This window comes from Periplaneta americana, chromosome 3 (genome assembly GCF_040183065.1).
Source record: "Periplaneta americana isolate PAMFEO1 chromosome 3, P.americana_PAMFEO1_priV1, whole genome shotgun sequence".
NCBI classification, from domain to species: Eukaryota; Metazoa; Arthropoda; class Insecta; order Blattodea; family Blattidae; genus Periplaneta; species Periplaneta americana.
This window is the reverse complement of record NC_091119.1, coordinates 98,945,112-98,964,544: the sequence shown is the minus strand read 5'-3', so window position 1 is coordinate 98,964,544 and position 19,433 is coordinate 98,945,112. Positions and strand designations below refer to the sequence as shown.

Here is a 19,433-nt window from a genome sequence, read left to right as displayed (position 1 = left end):
GAGAAAAATGAAACAAGGAGAACAAGGGCATGCAGGAATAAGGAGAAGACGACAATAAAAACAAAGGGAAGAAAAGGATAACAAGGGAAAGACAAGCAGAAGAAGGGGATAGAAAAAGAACAACGGAAAAACAAAGAAATCAAGAATAAAACAAGGAGCACAAGAGAAATAGAAATACAAGAATAACAGGGGAAATACAAGGAGAACGGATAGACAAGGAATACAAAGAGAAGACAAGGAGAAGAAAGGTTAGACAGGGGGAAGAGGGGGATTCCAGGAAAATAAGTGTTATACAAAGACAACGAGAAGAGAAGGAGAACAAGTGGAATTTTAAGAAGATAAGGAGAATAAAGGAAGAGAAGAAGAAAAAGGGGAATACAAGGAGAACAATTAGGATACAAGGCGAAAATGGCAATACAAGGACAAAGGGCATACAAGGAGAACAATGGAATACAAGGACAACGAGATATAGGCAAAGAGAACAAGGAGAATAAAAGGAAAACAAAGGGAAAATAAGGAACAGGGGTTGCAGTTTTATATGTTGGTCAATTCCCAAGTTCCCCATTACCTAGGGAGGAGAAAGACGTAGTTCTACATCAAAATGATTTTATCTTTAACTCAAAGAACTTCAGGCAAAATTATTTGTAATATTTTTTCTCGATTTCTAAGTTCAATATGATCTAGTTGCATCATCCTCACTTACCGTCCTATCATCGAGGCAAACGAATCCATGCTGACCAAAACCACATTTGTATGTCTTCGCAGCTTACAAGCAAACATTCTCACAGGGCAGATAAAAAGTTATATGTTTTCCTTTCACCATATTAATAATGTCAAAACAAGTACTTGGTCAAATTTTGGCCACTCGACCGCAATTACGAAGCCGCCCAGAAAGTGATTTACCTTGGGGCTGTTTACAGAAAAAATCACAATTGCATGAAAAGGTGTATGGAAACAGATACAGCAATTGTTGCGCTATTTGCCAACATATCCCCCCATGGGATCAAGTTTTGTATCCTTGTGTCGTAGAGGTCAGCCGCCTGGAATCGGAACCTGCGTTTGACAGCCGTCTGCACATCTCTGTCGATCCCAATTATGACAAATGTCTCAATTCCGGTGTGGAATATGTTAAAAAATAGCTCAACAATTGCTGTGTCTGTTCCAATAATTTTTTCCAATGAAATTATGTTTTCTTTCTGTTAACGGCCCTGGGGAACTTATTTTTTCCGGCTCTCGTAATTGCGGTCAAGTGGCCAAAATTTGTATAAGCACTTCTTTTGACATTAACATTATGAAAGAAAGAAATTTAATTTTTTTATCTGCCCCCATCAGAATGTTTGCTCGTGAGCGAGTACTTCATTTTATGGTTGTCAGTAAATGAAAAATGGTTGGATGATAGGAGAAGCGTGAGTGCCTCGAGAAAACCTTCGCCAGCACCGCCTCTGTCCACCACAAAGTTGGTATTGACTTGCAGAGATTTTTACCAGTCTTCGGCAGTCCGACCAAAAACTAATCAGGTCCTACACACTGAATTGGAAGAAATTCGGTTAATCGCAGCTGAGGTATCATAGCCACCCGAATCGGCACGCACGCAGACGTAGTCGTAATCATATTCCATTGAAATCTGCGACTACTGCGCGCTCAGCATAGGCGACCCACGTCACATGACGTCATGCTTGTTAACGAGTACGGGCAACAATAACAATCAATCTGATAATTGGTTGTGCCATAGACACGTCTATGTGAAGTGTACGTGAGCTGACTTGTCAACCATGTAGACCAGGACGGATCTTGGTTACATATACTGACTTTTACTTCCGAAGTGTTTTTGCAGGATATTTCCTGGAATTAAGAGACTGCACAAATTAGATCTGTGCAAAGTTTCATTTAACTCGAAAAGAAGAAGAAAATGCTTATATCACGACTGAAATTCTTGAAGAAGAAGAAGAAGAAGAAGAAGAAGAAAAGGAACAGAGCGGAGCGAAGAATTTTATTCTCAAGAGAATACAAAAATAGGCCTACTTAAACCGCAATAGAATCGTGAATTGCAGAAATCCCACATGTCCATTTGAGTAAATTTTTCTGGCGACGCAAAAAACTGATTATCTTCAAAAGTGTTTGGTATTTTGAAATTACTATATTTTAAATTTATTTTATTTATTTATATTTTTTCTATTAAAACATGATAAGATGTAGTGTTTGACATACATGAAGTTGAATATTTTCTTTAGTATTTTCTGGAAAAAAAAATCTGGATTGCCTGGACATGTGGAGTTTTTGCAATTCATGAGTAGTAACAATAATTATTTTATTCCTTTAAAACAATTTCTATATGAAGAAAACGGTGAAGAATAATTATTATTTACTCCTCAACTACTTTAAATGTATATTTAAGCCAAGAAATTGAAAAATGTACATAAACGTACAAAAATGGAAACTTATATGATTGGTGTATTTAATTCCTCAAATTCCTTTAAACCAATAAAAATGACAAAGGAAAATAAACTGAATTTTTCTTTTATTCCACATGTTTTGGACTTGTGATCCTACAGTTCACTGTAACTTATTGCCGCAGTAAAATGCGCATCGAGCACTGAATGTGAAGGATTTCCGCACCACTTAAAAAGTCTATGTATGAATATTACAAGCATATGAAAGACTGAATTTGAAAAAAAAAAAAAAAAAAAAAAAAAATCTGACTTGTGGGGTTTCTGCAATTAACGATTCATATAATAATTATATAAAACGACAGTTTTCAATGCATTCAAACACATTCACAGACCGTTTACAACTTTTACACTTAGGCGTATCTTGTTTACTTTCCTCTAATTTAGTTTCCTTTAGTCTGCAATGTTGCGGAAAATACATTGGTTTCCCTTTTCATATGTAGCCAGTGTTTTATTAAACGTAGTAATCCGTTAATTTAAAACGGCCTTCTGCAACATCCTTCGTAGCGTTAACACTCCTCATGAATTCTTGACATTTTAGACACTTGCCCTTCCATGTTGAACAATAGAATATAAAATGTTTCGTATCTTCGCTTTAATATGTATTTATGGGAAGTTGAAAAATTTGTGTTTGAGCCTCACAATTCCAGAAATTATTGAACCTTGGAATGGAATGGAATTTACGGGAGAGGGACACTGTGGTCCAGTACTGCGACCTGTTACGGTCTATCACACTAACCCTCAAGCTAGGCCAGGGCTGGGCACCGGGAGCGAATCCAAAGTCTAAACGGGGATGCTTAAGCCTTGGTTTTTCTGAACCGACGCATGCGACGTGCGAGGTGCGAGACGGGTGCGAGGCCCGGGTGCGAGGCGGGCCTCGCACAAATCTGGTCTACACGAGCGATAGTGAGTGGTTTCTATGGGTGCGAGATGCGAGGTCAGCGTACCTAGCAGCCATAGAAACCACTCACTACTCTCTGTAGTCCGAATTTGTGCGACGCCGGCCTCGCACCTCGCACGTCGCATGCGTCGGTTCAGAAAAACCAAGGCTTTAATATTCATACGTCGACATCAACGCTGCGTGGTGTTCGGCGGGGAAGAAAGGGGTTGTATAGAAGTCATATGGCTCCCAGTGAGACAGTAGAATTCGCTCTTGGTGTCCAGCCCTGAACTAGGCGCATTCGCAAACCCATACCGGCTGACAACACTGAGGTTCGCTGCGTAACCAGGTTTCCAGCAGGCAACCCCCCCCCCCTCGTCACTAGGCCAGCCATCACCGTACATCGTCAGCCGGCGATCGGGGATTGCTATGGAATTATGACAAAATGGAGGAATGGTGACGAAATGATGTAGATGCCTAGTATGGAAAAAAGCGGGAGAATCCCGAGAAAAATTCCAAGTGTGACCTTGTCCGCCACAATGAAAAATCCCAGACCTGAACGGGACTGGAACCCGGCCGCTTGCGTGACAGGCGGAAGATCTGACCATTCAGCGTCGCAGGAGGGCTATGGAAGTTTACAATTCCAATAACTGTGGAGCCTTTTAATTCCAGCAACTATAGCGCCACTCAATAAAATTCAAGGCATGCTGCAATATTTACTTCAAAGGGATTGTGAGGAGACCAACTGCTACCGCCTTTGACCATGTACCACAAATAAATACATAAGTTATTAAAGTAGTATTTCGCCAGGTGGCCCAGGTTCGAATCCCGGTTGGGGCAAGTTATCTGGATGAGCAAATGCTGGGTAACTATCGGTGCTGGACACCGGGCTCATTTCATCGCATTATCACCTTCATCTCATTCAGACGCTAAATAACCTGAGGTGTTGATACAGCGTCGTAAAATAACCTACTAAAAAAAGTAGCATATCTCAATACATTACTAACATAAGGACAAAAAACATGCATGAATTTCAGATATTGATGTGGAGCTTCCAGAATAACTGTAGGACGTTATGTGAGCTTTAACTGTACACACGTGCCAAAGAAAAAAACTAACACGTCACTGGTAGCAATTTTTCTTCTTTGTCTGATATGGAGGACTTATCGCGAAATAACATTTAGAGAAAATAAATTGCTTTGGGCATCCATCTGGCATGGTAGAATGCGGCTGAAGCGCAAGACAAGATTCTCGTAGTGGAAATTTCTGAGAGGAAGCAAACGGTTAATTCCAATAATTCTCAATGGCTCTCTCGGGGAGGATGCTGCTGTTCTTGTAAACAATATCGGACAGAGTAAAGCATTTAAGACGGGATCGTCACTTTTTTGTTTTCAAATATAAGTTAGAGTGTTTTTACAGTGTGAAACGCTGTGGCAGTAAATAACGCTGTCAGTGAACGTCACAACTGAAATTGTTGCAAGGTTTCGTGCTCGGTACAAGTGATATTCACTGTTGAGAAACCGTGAGGGTAACTTGGTTTATGTTTAATTTACAGTGCACTGCAGCGTTGTGTGTTCATATTTTTACATATTGCAAATACACAATCAGTATACGTCTTGAACTCCAGGTTTTAAATTTGACTTATTTATGCTCATTCAAGTTTCTTGAATTCCCCTTAAATTCCGCACTTTTTTTTTTAACAATTAACAATTTTGCAACGAAGATACTACTTAAAATAATTTAACAGATGCAATGTCTGGATTGTAAATAAAGTACAGTTCCAAAAAAAATGTCCCGCCTGAATTTTCTAAGTTTCAGATTCAACGCATTGCGCATGCTCAGTGCTCCAAAGCAGTACTATACGCATCCAACAAACAAAACTCAGTGCGCAGAAACCAGTGGGAGTTACTGCCTCGCGCAGATGACGTATGCTCCCTTTCCCAGCATGCTCACCGTCTCCAATCACACCACCGACACTATGCGCATGCGCACGTATTATCTTCTTGTGGTGAATTGAACACGTGTTATTGCTACAGAGTCAGGGAGTCACATAGCGTTTTATATTAAATACCGGTATTAATTTAATTTAATTTAATTTAAATATGAGGACAGTTCCAGTAAAGATAGATAACGATTGTGACTTAGAAAGAGACGATGTTGACATCTTGTAATGTTATATTCATTTAATTGGTTATTGTTACAGCTGCACATGTCCGCAACCATAGCCGTTATAGCTATACCAATAGCAGCTTATCAAAGAACCCACCTACTGCGGGGGATAAGAGGGGTATAGCATGCGCGGCGCGAGGAGTCTGAGCTGAGTTTTGCTTGTAGGATACCTATAGTGCCGAGATCGCTCTGAGAGTAAAGTTATTGAAATTAATTTTACTTCAATTGTTGTAATTCGAAAGACATTTAAAAAGATGCGATGATAATTGATCTATTCTTAATAGTAGATGTGTATTTATAAATCGTGCAGTAAAATAGAATGTAATAATAATAATAATAATAATAATAATAATAATAATAATAATAATAATAATAATAATAATAATAATCCGTGGCGCTGCAGCCCATGAAGGGCCAAGACCTACCAGCCGGCTGCTGGCCTCACGACCACATGCCGAAGCAGAGGTGGATGATCATCCAACCAGAATGGAGGTATCGTGTAGTTAGCACGATGAGCCCCCCAGCCGTTATAGCTGGTTTGCGTAACCGGATTTCGCTACCTATCGTAGCTCCCTAAGTGCATCACGATGCTGGGTGGGCACCGGTCCCATACACTAGCCCAAATTTCATGAGAAAATTTCTTCCCCCATGAGGACTCGAACCAGCGCGCATTCCGTAACGCGAGTCCTAGGCAGGATGCCTTAGACCGCGACGCCACGGCGCGGAACAAAATAGAATGTGGTAAGCGAAATTAACCAGCATAACTAATTTAAATAAGACTCTTTCCTCAACAGTATCCGGATCCTGAATTTTATAGGCTGCGAGCAAACACGCTGGCACAGAGCTATCAGAATGTTTGCGATGAATTGTTATACTCGGGGTTGTCGTACTGTATCGTGTTTGTTTACATAATTACTCGAAGAATTCTTGTCCTGTAGCCGTTTTAACCACCACAAATATTTCTGAATCTGCCGAGAATCTTACTCCGATCACTCCGGTTAGAACAACCAACTTCCAATGGAGAGAACAATCCTACAGTTTGTTCCTTCTGCATTGAGACTAATCGATCTATTACACATACAGCTCCGCAAGGAGGAAAGGAGAGATCAGTGAAATTTGAAGGATAATTTGTAGCTGGAAGATAACATGGAGATGGTCAGGCAGGTCCATTTTAACCGACCAGCGCTGTGTACCAACTGGGCGTCACCGATGTGTCTCGCGAAATGTTTTCCCGCATTACTGGCACCGTCCATGGTCGTGATCTTTGCACAAAGAAGTTCCACATGGCTGGCCATCTCCATCTGGTGCACCACTCTGTGTTTATTTATTTTGAAAGGAAAGGAAAAGTAAGGTGAAATTAAGATTGTTGAAGTGATGATTTTAAAGTGTCGGAAGAAACAGAACCTCGGAAAATATTATCAATGTCATTCATCATCATCATCATCATCATCATCATCATCATCATCATCATCATCATCATCATCATCATCTCAGTCAAGCCAAGGATCGAGTCCGAGTTCCTTTGGCGTTTCTTGCACTCTAGCACATTTAAATTCTTGATTTACAAGCGGCTTGAAATTTCGTTGATATTCCTTAAAATATTCGTCTTGCATCACTTTTGCCGTCATATTCCACATAATTTTCACAGCTTACTCTTTATTTTCATCAGCATTATTTGATTTTCTCATCTTAATTTCCCGATCTTTTAAAATATTTGCAGTCTGTTGGTGTTTGTCTTTTCGATTCATAAAGACGCATTTCACAAAACTGTTGAAACTGACTTCACACGAGCACGCACACGCACACACACATTCTTTCTGTGTTTTGTGGCTTTGCATTCTGAATAATTGAATCAATTTCATCGTTTGACGCTTGGCCAAAACGATTTGTAATGCCCGTCATTGTGGCCATGTTTCAGTGTATACTGAATCTTAGTTACGCCTGTTCAATGAACAGGGAAAGTTGGAGTTGATTAACTTCAAAGAAATGCAGTGATAGAGATGAACCTGAGGTTGCGATTATTTTCTGAAGAACCACCGCATTGATTAGTTGTAACTGAGGCGTTCTTTTTTGTTATTGATAGACAGTAGAATGACGTGACATAAAGTGAAATGGTGATTGAATTCCAGAGAGACAATGTTGTCCTTAAGTTCTTATGACAGCAGATGTTCACACTGTCTTTAACATGAAGATTTGCACAAAAGTACACTAACCGGCCAAAATGAAAAATAAACCGCAAAGCTACGTGAAATGTCATTGTAAGCAGTACACCGCCTCATTTAAACATTTTCTCACTGTTCTCACACATTTTTCAGTTCAGAGCAATATTTTTTTCTTAGTAAAGCATGGTTTATGACACTTCACCTACAACTGTGCACACCAGACTTTTCTGTATAGTAAGTGTTATCCTTCCATCAGTGAAATTTATGATTTGATAATGATTTACTTCATAACCTATGTTATAGTTTGTGAAACTGTAGTTTATTGTATAGACTTTTCAGTCTGTTTAAAATTCAACTTTGTTATACAGTGCAAAGCTCGTAAGTATAGAAGAACCCGCAAGAGTAATTTCTTTGGTAAAATATGGGCAAAATATGCGTTATGTTCGTTAGGAGCCTGGTACCATTGCTTTTTTCGGTCCAGAGAATATTCCAAAGACACAGGAACTAAACATTTTCTCTAGAAGGCCCCGAATAGATACAGAAAACATATATCCATCAGGGGCGATCAGAATCTGCGACTGAAAGTTTGACGGGATCGTCATATGTGATGGATGGTCTGTCAGTGAGAGAACAATAGGAAGAAGACCGTAAGAGGCAGATCTCATTTCTACAAGGCCAGACAAAGATTTCTTGCTGACACATCAACATTGGGTAGAGCGCTTTCCCTCGGCAGGTCAGGACAGAGGAGCACTGGTGGACTATACTTCTGACTGACGACTTAAGATTCAGTCTAAGCCTAAAATCTGATGGAAAAAAGAGTATAAAAAAGCTAAAGACAGGTAATCTTCTTGCGTGAAGAGAGTAGACCGCCAATGCTCTTCTGTTCAGAAATGATGTTAGTCAGACGTGATGCCACTGTTTAGGTAACAGCAAGTCAGCCTTGTTTGGTCTTCTAGAACCCAGACCTGCCTCCTTCAGTATTATTGTTACTGTTCTTCTACTGACTCAAAATCTTGGACACCTCTCCGAAGTGATTTCTTACTTCTACAACAGCTATCCCATCAATAGACCATGGTCGTTTTTTGTATCGCAGTTTCATTCCTGGTTGAATGTTAGAAAAGACCGTTTAGCCTTAAATTTACCAGGTTAAATAACCATTATTATTATTATTATTATTATTATTATTATTATTATTATTATTATTATTATTATTATTATTATTATTATTATTATTATTGGCGGCCGGGTAGCTCAGTTGGTAGAGCAGCTGGCTACGGACTGGAAGGTCCGGGGTTCGATCCCAGGTGGTGACAGGATTTTTTCTCGTTGCCAAACTTTCAGAACGGCCCCGAGGTTCACTCAGCCTCCTATAAAATTGAGTACCGGGTCCTTCCCGGGGGTAAAAGGCGGTCAGAGCGTGGTGCCGATCACACCACCTCATTCTAGTGCCGAGGTCATGGAAAGCATGCTGCTCTACCTCCATGCTCCCCAAGTGCCTTCATGGCATGTTACAGGGATACCTTTACCTTTTTTTATTATTATTATTATTATTATTATTATTATTATTATTATTATTATTACTATTATCGTCCCTTAAGGAAATCTCTAGATAACTTCTTTAATTCTGTGCACCTTTGGAATATTCTCTGGACCGTAAAGACATTGACACCAGGCACTCAAAGAATGTAGCACATACTTGGCCCATATTTTAGACTACCAAATAAATTGATCGTGCAGCTTCTTCTTAACTTAAAGGTGTATTACGTGAAAACTTCATTTTCAAACTGGAAAGCCTAAACAACTGAAATTTCACTAAGCAATAACAATGGATATGACCAGAATTAAGAACATTTTTATTTTAGTAGGTTATTTTACGACCTTTATCAACAACTTAGGTTATTTAGCTTCTGAATGAGATGAAAATGATAATGCCAGTGAAATGAATCCGGGGTCCAACACTTGCTCATATTGGGTTGAAGGAAAACCCTGAAAAAAATCTCAACCATGTAACTTGCCCCGAACGGGATCGAACCCGGGCCACCTGCTTTCACAGCTAGACGCTTTAACTGTAATCCACAGGTGTGACCAATTAAGAACAAGATCATAGCCAATAAACATATTGCTAGAAGGACCACATTTATTATAGTGGTCACAGAATATCTCCGAGTGTGCTTAAATGCGATAGGCTCATGTCAGTAGATTTACTGGCATGTAAAAGAACTCCTGCGGGACAAAATTCCGGCACACCGGCGACGCTGATATAACCTCGGCAGTTGCGAGCGTCGTTAAATAAAACATAACATTAAGACATCTCCGAGTGGAGTGGAGTGACTTAAAATATATTTTATTTTCCATATTTGTCCATATTTCCGGATATAGCATATATTTTTACACATTTGAGGAAAACTCACATATATTTACATAATTTAACATTTTATTTTAATATGTTCTATATTGTATGGTTTCAAAGTTATTCTTGTCGTAAAATCTTTTAAAATTTATTTTGTTAGCATAGTATTTCTAACATGGATTCTGGTAAGTATTCTGGGGATTTGAAGTTGCTACCATCTGAACGGGAACCCGGCTTCTTAAAATATGAAATTAATTAAAAAGAAATTCATATTTACTATAGTCGCGACGCTGTTATTCCCAGCGTCACTCCTCCTCTTTGCTTACGTCTTAGGAAATGAAGGTTCTATAAAGTCTATGTATTAATAGGTAGTATCGTTCGCCATTTTTTGTTCTTTCGTTGCCGAACTACCAGACGAGGAATCTATTTGCCATACCGTTAAACATTATCATATCGTAGCTCCTATGATAATAAATCAAACGCACTGTAATTCAGCAAATAATTGAGTGGCAAATAACATCCTCATGTGCTTTCTGCGAACGCCAACGAAAGAGCCAAAATGGCGGGCGAATATATTAAGTATTTATCGAGCCTTAGGAAATGCGTAACGTCATCATCAGCGAATCACAAGACGCACACGTTTAAATGTAGCCGATCTCCAACGTGATTGGCTGCCGGAAATAAGAGCGACGGGACTATAAATTAATGTGAAACTCTTACTTTGTATAACTAGAATAGTCGAATGTGTCTCTTGCGCGTTGCGAGTAATATGACAGTTGCAATTTACAACAATCACTCTACGATTATCGACTGGTCAGATCCATTTAACATTGATAGAAGGGTGTTCAGGTTCAAGAGTTAAGCTGTAACATGTTCTGCTCTGTAGTTCATGAACCATCAACAGTCGTGTATGAGCTTTAATTGCGTCTTCAGTGTGGTTTATATATTTGTTCATTCAGAGTGTTAAGCAGTTAAAATGTCACCAGATCGTAAGTCATCGTCTGTAAAATTACAATTTTATGAAAGATCTTTAAGAGGTTTGAAAATTTGATACAATATAGATATTCTCTACATTATTTTACACCATTTTTATAAAATCTGAGTCCATATTTTACTCGACATTTTGAAAATTTTTAGCTCATATATATGTACATATTTAGCCATTTTCGTTATTCCATATACATCCTAACCCTGGTTATCACGGTACAGCATGAATTTAGAATGAAATTCGAATGCAGAGAATCGCCGAGCAGGTGTGCAATAAACAGAATAGTGAAGAAGTTCGAAAATGCAAGGAGCATACTGGATAACGTCAGTAAGAAGAGGTCAGTCAGGACGCCAGGAAACATTCAGCGTGTTACTCAAGTTTTGATACAGAGTCCTAAAATGTCGATAAAACGTGTAGCTCAACAACTCAACTTGTCAGAATCAATAACTTATAGGGCGATTCAAAAAGACGTGACACTCTTTCCATACAAAATTGAAATCCACCAAGTCCTTCATGAAGCCCATAAAGCTAGAAGAGCTTATTTCTGCAGTAGCTTTAATAAATTTGTAGAAAACGTGCTACAGAATATGGTTCATTGATGAGACACACCTCCATTTAAATGGGTACTACTTTGGTTCGGTGAACACTCGTATACCATAATGAAGATATCAGTACATTTCGTAAAACACTGTGTATGGTGTGAAGTATCAGCATAAGTTATTTTTGGAAACAATATTTTTGGCATATGTACAGTGAATACCGTTCGTCATAGGCATTTAAGCCTACTTGAGTAAGACTTCTATGTTTTCTCTAAGAAATGGGTGTTATTTTAGAGATACTTTACTTATTTTTTTCCCCCAACAGAATGAAGCTGGAGTCATACTGCAAAGTAAATGCTGAATATTTTCAATGAGACTGCATTTTAAGGATCGGTTCCTGAAACGATTTTTTAATGAATGGTCCTTGCCACCATAGTCATCCGATCTCAATCCCGTGATTATTTCTTATTCGGTTTCTTGAAGGATACCGTATTCGGGGATAAACTACACAGTGGGCATGTTGAAGATTTGAAGACAATTTCGACAGTAATGGCCCACATCACAAGCTAAACTCTTGAAATTGTGAATAACTTCAGAAGTTGCTTGCAGATGATCTTGAATTCTAATGGAACACATATTAAAAATGTTTTCACATGATTACCATTTTCCCACATTACACCCACAAATGCAATCTTTATTATGCATTTCTGAAATAAAATTTAATGGAAAGAAAAGCGTCTTTTATAAAAAGACCCTGTGTATGGTAGAAAGTGAAAATGAATAATAAGGAATAAATATTTTTTCTTCCGTTGCCAACTAATATTTTTTCACTCTTCTGGTAGTCTCTTTCTATTTAGTCTTTGGAACGTTGCATATGAATTGGTAGATCGAAAACGTTAAAGTATGAAACTTTCCCGTTGTTTTTCGCACCGGTGCGCGGTGAGAAGAACAACGGTGAATTGTGGAAAAAATAATCAGATGATGGTAGGGAGAATAAAATCTGTGGCCGGGAGGAAAAAGGTCTTAAGTCAATTTTTTGTGAAAATGAGATTTTTATAATATTCTGAAAGCGGAAATAATTCTCTACAATCTGGTAAAACGGTTAAAGTCAAATAAGACTCCTGACTGGATTTATAGAGCGTTACCAAATGTCCTAAGTACTTTTTGAGTCGAGCACACACAGACTGAAGGACTTAAGAATATTTAATACTTTAATCCTTACAAACATCACATGTTTACTTTCCATGCTTCCCTATTAAAAAGATCTAACTTGTATTTTAGCCATTTTATCACATACTGATGCCCTTTCCTTTTAAAACTTTAAGCACCAGGGTAAACAGTCCTATAATAATTTAATACCCATTTTGCATTCCTAATAATTTACATTTCTCATTTATTTTGACATGAAAAAGATCTTATGTTTAAATAGTCCCTTCTACTCAGCTTGGGTTCTAGTCTTAAAAGGGCTTAAGTGCGGCTATTTTTGGAAATAATCAAGAAAGTTGTTAGAAGAAATATAAACAAATAATATCCAGGAAAAACCTCTCAATTAAAAAAACTCTATAATTGACACCAATTTCAATCTTTCTACTATTCTCCTGAAAAGTATACAATTTTTACTTAAGACCATTTTCCTCCCGGCCACAGAAATTATTCCGAGAAAAGTGCCTCAATACCAACCTTGCCTCCAACAAATTCAACTTGGACTCGCCGAGATTTGAACTCGACCAATCTTGCATATGACATAAACTATAGTGGTCATGTCGGGAAAGGAGATATCAGTGAAATACAGATTTCAACGGAAATACACGTGTCAGGTTCCCTGAACACATTTTGGATTTCGTAACGTTGTCTGTGATGTCAGTAATGGAATATTGTGGTCGTGAAAGCTCAGACAATAATTGACTGGTATTTGAGACATTGATCTACAGAGCACTACGAGAATAGCTTGATCGCAGTGTAACATATGACGTCAGGCTTCACCTTTTATGTCTCATGATGCTCCATGTGACCCGGGTAATATTCGATTAAGGCAGCGCGTCACATGGCGATTAATCTAGAGACCTATTTGTGTTCTAATGGATAATTACTACGCTTACCACACGCATACATTAGAGAATTTAAGCAGTTTGTCACCACTGCTGGCAATGGCACACTACTCTTGCGACATGGTTGATAAAAGGAATTAAGTGTGAGAACTAATAAGAACGTTCTAATGAGTAAGGAGGTTTATTTATTGCATACCTTCCTTAATTTTATAGTCAATGAAGCCTTTGTACCTACCGTGTGCTACTGTGAGAAAAGTTCTTAGTTATTTGATAATGTACCTTATCTTAGAGTCTTGAACAAACATTGAAAACAAAAATTATCATCTGCTACATGGATTAGGCCTATTGGCCTGTTTCGACTTCAGGAAACTTGAAGCAGTTTTCCCATCTCCTTGTAGGTCTTCCTATTTATCTTTTACCTTCTTGTCTGTAATGTAATAATTTCTTAGGGAGTCTTTTATTTCCATCTTATTAACGTGATTATGCCATTGTCTTTTATGTTCTTCTATTTTCTCTGTTAAACTGAAAATAATTAGTTCTTTCCTTATATTTACATTTTCCACCGGATCCATAAGTGTACAACGCGCTGTCGCTCTTAAAAATTTAATTTCAGAAGTTTCTATTTTCCTTTTACCTGATGTGTTTATGGCCCAATTCTCACTGGCATAAATCAACAAAAATAATGTTGCATATTTTGGGAAAAAATGATCGTTTTTACCATTTGTATAATGAGCATCATTATCCTACTTTGAAAGGTTGTCATGAGTCATGAGTTCTTAACTGAACATATAGATGTGTTCATAACTGTGAATGAAAAGAAAGAATTACAATATATTACAACAATGTTGTTTGAAGGTGATATGATATCGTCGTGTGAATGCAAGAACTAGGTAACTCGAAATTTGCGTTTTTTAGTTACTTCTTTTATAGCATAGCAAAAATCGCACAAAATGTAATGCAAGAACTTGGTAACTGATCGGACGATACCAGCGACATCTATTTTCCAATATAACAAATAGGTAAATTAAAACGAGACGTATTCCTTAGTGCAATAAATAAGTAAATAGGCAATGTCACAAAATATGAAAAATCAAGTTACCTAGTTCTTGCATTCACACGACGATATGATATATTTATTCATCTATCATATATCTGTAATACAAACCTGTTACAATTCTATATTACCCCAAATCTGCCTTACTTTACAATTTTAATCACCTATGCCAAGTTTCACAACTTAAAAAAAAATAAAAACAAAAAAATAAAAAAATAAAAAATAAAAACAAAACAAAAAGCACGCTACAAGATAAATTTAATACACCATTACTTTTAACTTTCTCTTCACATTTCATCTTCACCACCATTAAAAATTTGCCCAATTTATTTAACTCTCTTATACTGTATTAGTTATATTACATATTTTCTTATATGCTACATACTCGTATCTATTCATCATATTTCTTCCCGCTCTATTTACACTGTGGTACATCATACTTACAGCCTTTTCTATATCCTTCAATAGCATCCCTGCAATACCTATTTGTATTAACTCACTTATATTATATTCAGTAAATTTGAAAATTCTGTCTTATTTTCCTCCTTCCATAATAATTTCTTATAATCACTTTTTCTCTTCGCAGATTTTTTAATATTCCTACCTATTTCCGTTCTTGTATAATTTAGAAAATCTAGACTTAGTTCAATCTTTAAGGCCATATGGTTCTTAACGAGCAATCCTCTATTATGAAAATTTTAACTTGTTCCGCTAATCCGCCTGATATTATTAAATAATCAATATTTGAAGGTGATAAAATAGGTAATTAATAGTAGACAGTTGTCTGACGTCTATAAAAGAACTTGAATTTCATCACATAGAAAAACTTGTGAAGCAAACAGACGTTGCCATGATGTAAGAAGATGGCCCACTGTCTACGTCGGATTCTGAGGCTACCTGTCATACATGAACAGTAATTGTATTTACAGGACGCACAATGGACCAAAGCATGTGTAAATGTAGGGACCCGTCCCACATTCAGTCCTCTACAAGCCAAGTCAATAGAAGGAAGACATTCCATGTACAGTCAAATGTTGGTATATCGAAATTCTAGGGACAGCGACATTATCTTTGTTATATTAACATTTGATTAAACTCAGCAACTACAACATAAGATGATAACAAAACATTCTAGTCATGCAATAATACAGCAGCTTATTATATTATTATTGTACTTACTTACTGGCTTTTAAGGAACCCGGAGGTTCATTGCCGCCCTCACATAAGCCCGCCATTGGCCCCTATCCTGAGCAAGATTAATCCAGTCTCTATCATTATATCCCACCTCCCTCAAATCCATTTTAATATTATCTTCCCATCTACGTCTCAGCCTCCGCAAAGGTCTTTTCCCCTCTGGCCACCCAACTAAAACACTATATGCATTTCTGGATTCGCCCATATGTGCTACATGCCCTGCCCATCTCAAACGTCTGGATTTAATGTTCCTAATTATGTCAGGTGAAGGATACAATGCGTGCAGCTCTGCGTTGTGTAACTTTCTCCATTCTCCTGTAACTTCATCCCTCTTAGCCCCAAATATTTTCCTAAGAACCTTATTCTCAAACACCCTTAATCTCTGTTCCTCTCTCAAAGTGAGAGCCCAAGTTTCACAGCCATACAGAACAACCGGTAATATAACTGTTTTATAAATTCTAACTTTCAGATTTTTTGACAGCAGACTAGATGACAAAAGCTTCTTAACCGAATAATAACATGCATTTCCCATATTTATTCTGCGTTTAATTTCCTCCCGAGTGTCATTTATATTTATAGGTGTGTGTTGCTCCAAGATATTTGAATTTTTCCACCTCTTCGAAGTATAAATCTCCAACTTTTATAGTTCCATTTCGTACAATATTCTAATCACGAGACATAATCATATACTTAGTCCTTTCGGGATTTACTTCCAATCCTATCTCTTTACTTGCTTCAAGTAGAATTTCCGCGTTTTCCCTAATCGTTTGTGGATTTTCTCCTAGCATATTCACGTCATCCGATTATTATTATTATTAATCACGCAGTAGTCTTTTCTATAATTTGGGTTTTGTTTTCTCTTAGTTGTTACACTAGTTGACATGCTTTACTTAAGGATACTCTCTGCACACTGAAATTCCGATCATTCGTGATCTCCTGAGATAACACAATACCAGCGCAAGTTTGTTTCATGAGATAGTAAAAGTCCGGTACATGCAGAAGTCTAAAACTGTCTTCTAGCGGCACATTTAAAACACGGTAGCTCGAAAGTCAAAAGATTGGTAAGATGCTATTTGTGACAAAAGAGATTTTTTTAGGACACTAGACTTGGCGAGAAAATACATGTAGGTACCTTTAGGAGAGCGGGGATGAACAACCGTCTCACTGAATTAGGATGCGATATGCATTTGTGGAATTAGGAAAGAAGAATGCACAAAATAAATTCGTTCAATTTGTCATATTTTGATGAAGGGACATTTGAGGAGCATAGTGTCAAAGTTAAAGTCCATTTTTTTTTTGTCGATTTCGAGATATCAATTGTTTCTCATAGAATTTCATATGCTGAATTTGATTCTGGAACTGTTTAGGTTAAAAAAAGGACAGAACACAGCGAAAATAGCACTTAATTGTGCGCTTTAGAATCAAAATGTAGATAACTCCACTGTGGCTTGGTTTCAAATTAGGACGATTCCTTCAGTAGCCAATGAGAAGCCCAAATTCGTACCACCCTTTCCCATCACGCATCGCGAATTCAGCATGGCTGATTGTTTATATAATCGGCTTGTGGATGAATAAGATGTACTGTTTTACTTAAATTTCCTTTGTAAAATTATGTTAAATCGTTATTTCAATAAGAATATGGAAGTTTATGTCAAAGAAGTTCCTCAAAAGGCAGCTTCGTTTGGTTTCAAAAACAGACAACTCCATGACTTATATACAGAGACGGACAACTCCACTTTTTAAACTTAAATTGCGGCCTGAATATTAATTTTAATCACATTTTGAGACTAAAAAAATGTTTCTATGACTCATGAGAATGTTTAAAAAAATCTACGTGTAACGGTGATATTGGTTTCTAAGGATCTAGTTTTTCGCCTCTCCTGTAAAAAAAGCAAAAGTGGAGTTGTCCAACTTTGATTACCAAGTTCCTCTTTTTTTTTTTCGTTCTAATGAAGTTTCTGTAATATCGTTGTTCGTACAAATCAAATTATTTAGCATTACGCGTTGTGGAGACGGACTGGGATTACGAATTGATTCGTTAAACTGAAAATTTTGTTAAAGTTGTGTTCGTGATATCGATATGTTACTATAGATAGAAAATGTAAGAAGTTGCAAAGAAGCACGCACCGACTCTCATCATCCCTTGGCAACTTACATGTATGATACATGTAGAGAAAAGGAGAAAATCTTAGAAGGAGAAGAAGTACGATGTGGAGAAATTCAAAGAACGTAATATCAGTGATGAAATAAATTAGGTTTTGTACTTAGGTAGAAGGATTTATAGAAGAGGGATGAACTAAAATTAAGAATATCATTAGTAAAACGTCTGAAGATATTCTAGGGATTGCTAAGGAAAGGTAAATACGTATCTTCCTGATTTCATGATCAGTGCAAGATAGTAGTAAATAATAGAGAAGCCGCAAGGATGGAATAGGTCAAAAGGTAAACAAGACACAATCTAGATGAATATAAAGTAAAGAGAAGAGAAGTTAGGAACATTTAGAGACAAAAAGAGATTATAACTTACGAGAAAAAAAAAATAGAAGAACTGGCAGACTGAGGACAAACAGAAACTTTTATATGACGAAGGATTCAAACCAACTTTTGCTGCTATAAACTTTGCAAGGAAAAAGTTAAAACAAAATGGGAAGAATATTTAGAAGATTATTGAATATGTTAGAAGCTGAAATGGACACCAAGAAGTCCCCATCTGTCTTTCCTACACGACATGGAGTTCAGGGAAGACCCTGAAAGAAATTGAATGGGTGAAGGCAGAACATGCTTCAGCCAATTTGAAGTGAAGAAGAAGAGAACGGTAACCAGAGTAACATGATCTACCTATTTTCTTCAGCCCTTTTCTTAATTCTTACCTACATTCCTCATCGTAATACACTTTTTATGCAAATAACACCAGTGGATTAGCACTAAATATTTCAGATATAATTGCATAATGTAAATGTGATAAAAACTTCGACAAACAACTGACTTGACCAACCGGATGCGGCCATATTGGTATACAATTCTGTTTACATCTCTGAGGCTTGGCTTACATTCTACTGTTCTATACTGTATACGAACTCAAGAGCTCTGCGTATAGCTTTTTCCTTTCTGTTTACACCGTTTGAATCTTAACATTCTTCTACTGTATGAACTCAAATATCTGTATAGCGCTATTTAGATTTTGGTAATGTTGTAGCCTAGTATTTAATGAAGAGTCAAGAGATTGTGTACACTGCAGAGGAATTCTTAAATTCTTAACATTTGAGATTAAGAGTAACGTAATATTAACTAGACTAATTAGGATTTGATATACGTAATTAAATTTTTAGAGTGATATACTAAAGTAAAAATTATATAGGTGGAAGAAATGAAATCTCCTGTAGCAATAAACAGTACAATTATTCAAAAACTTTGTGGCACATAATTTAACTTAATTAATTCTCTGCCCATGCGAAGTAACAAAATACTGTAATCATAAATAACCACAAACTTAAAAAAGAAGTAAATTGTATTTCAGTGTCCGTACGCCATACGTATGACACTGAGATAAATGTCTATTTTGTTTACAAATCATATCACTATTTCTGATGAAGTTACTGGAA

The 19,433-nt window shown here is 37.1% G+C and overlaps 1 protein-coding gene across 1 annotated transcript in view; it reads left to right on the top strand.

The window, feature by feature from the left end:
* The window catches only part of LOC138696314 (ras-associated and pleckstrin homology domains-containing protein 1), a 453,731-nt gene that overhangs the window by 154,493 nt on the left and 279,805 nt on the right, over window positions 1-19,433 (top strand). The gene's annotated exons all lie outside the window — the stretch shown is intronic.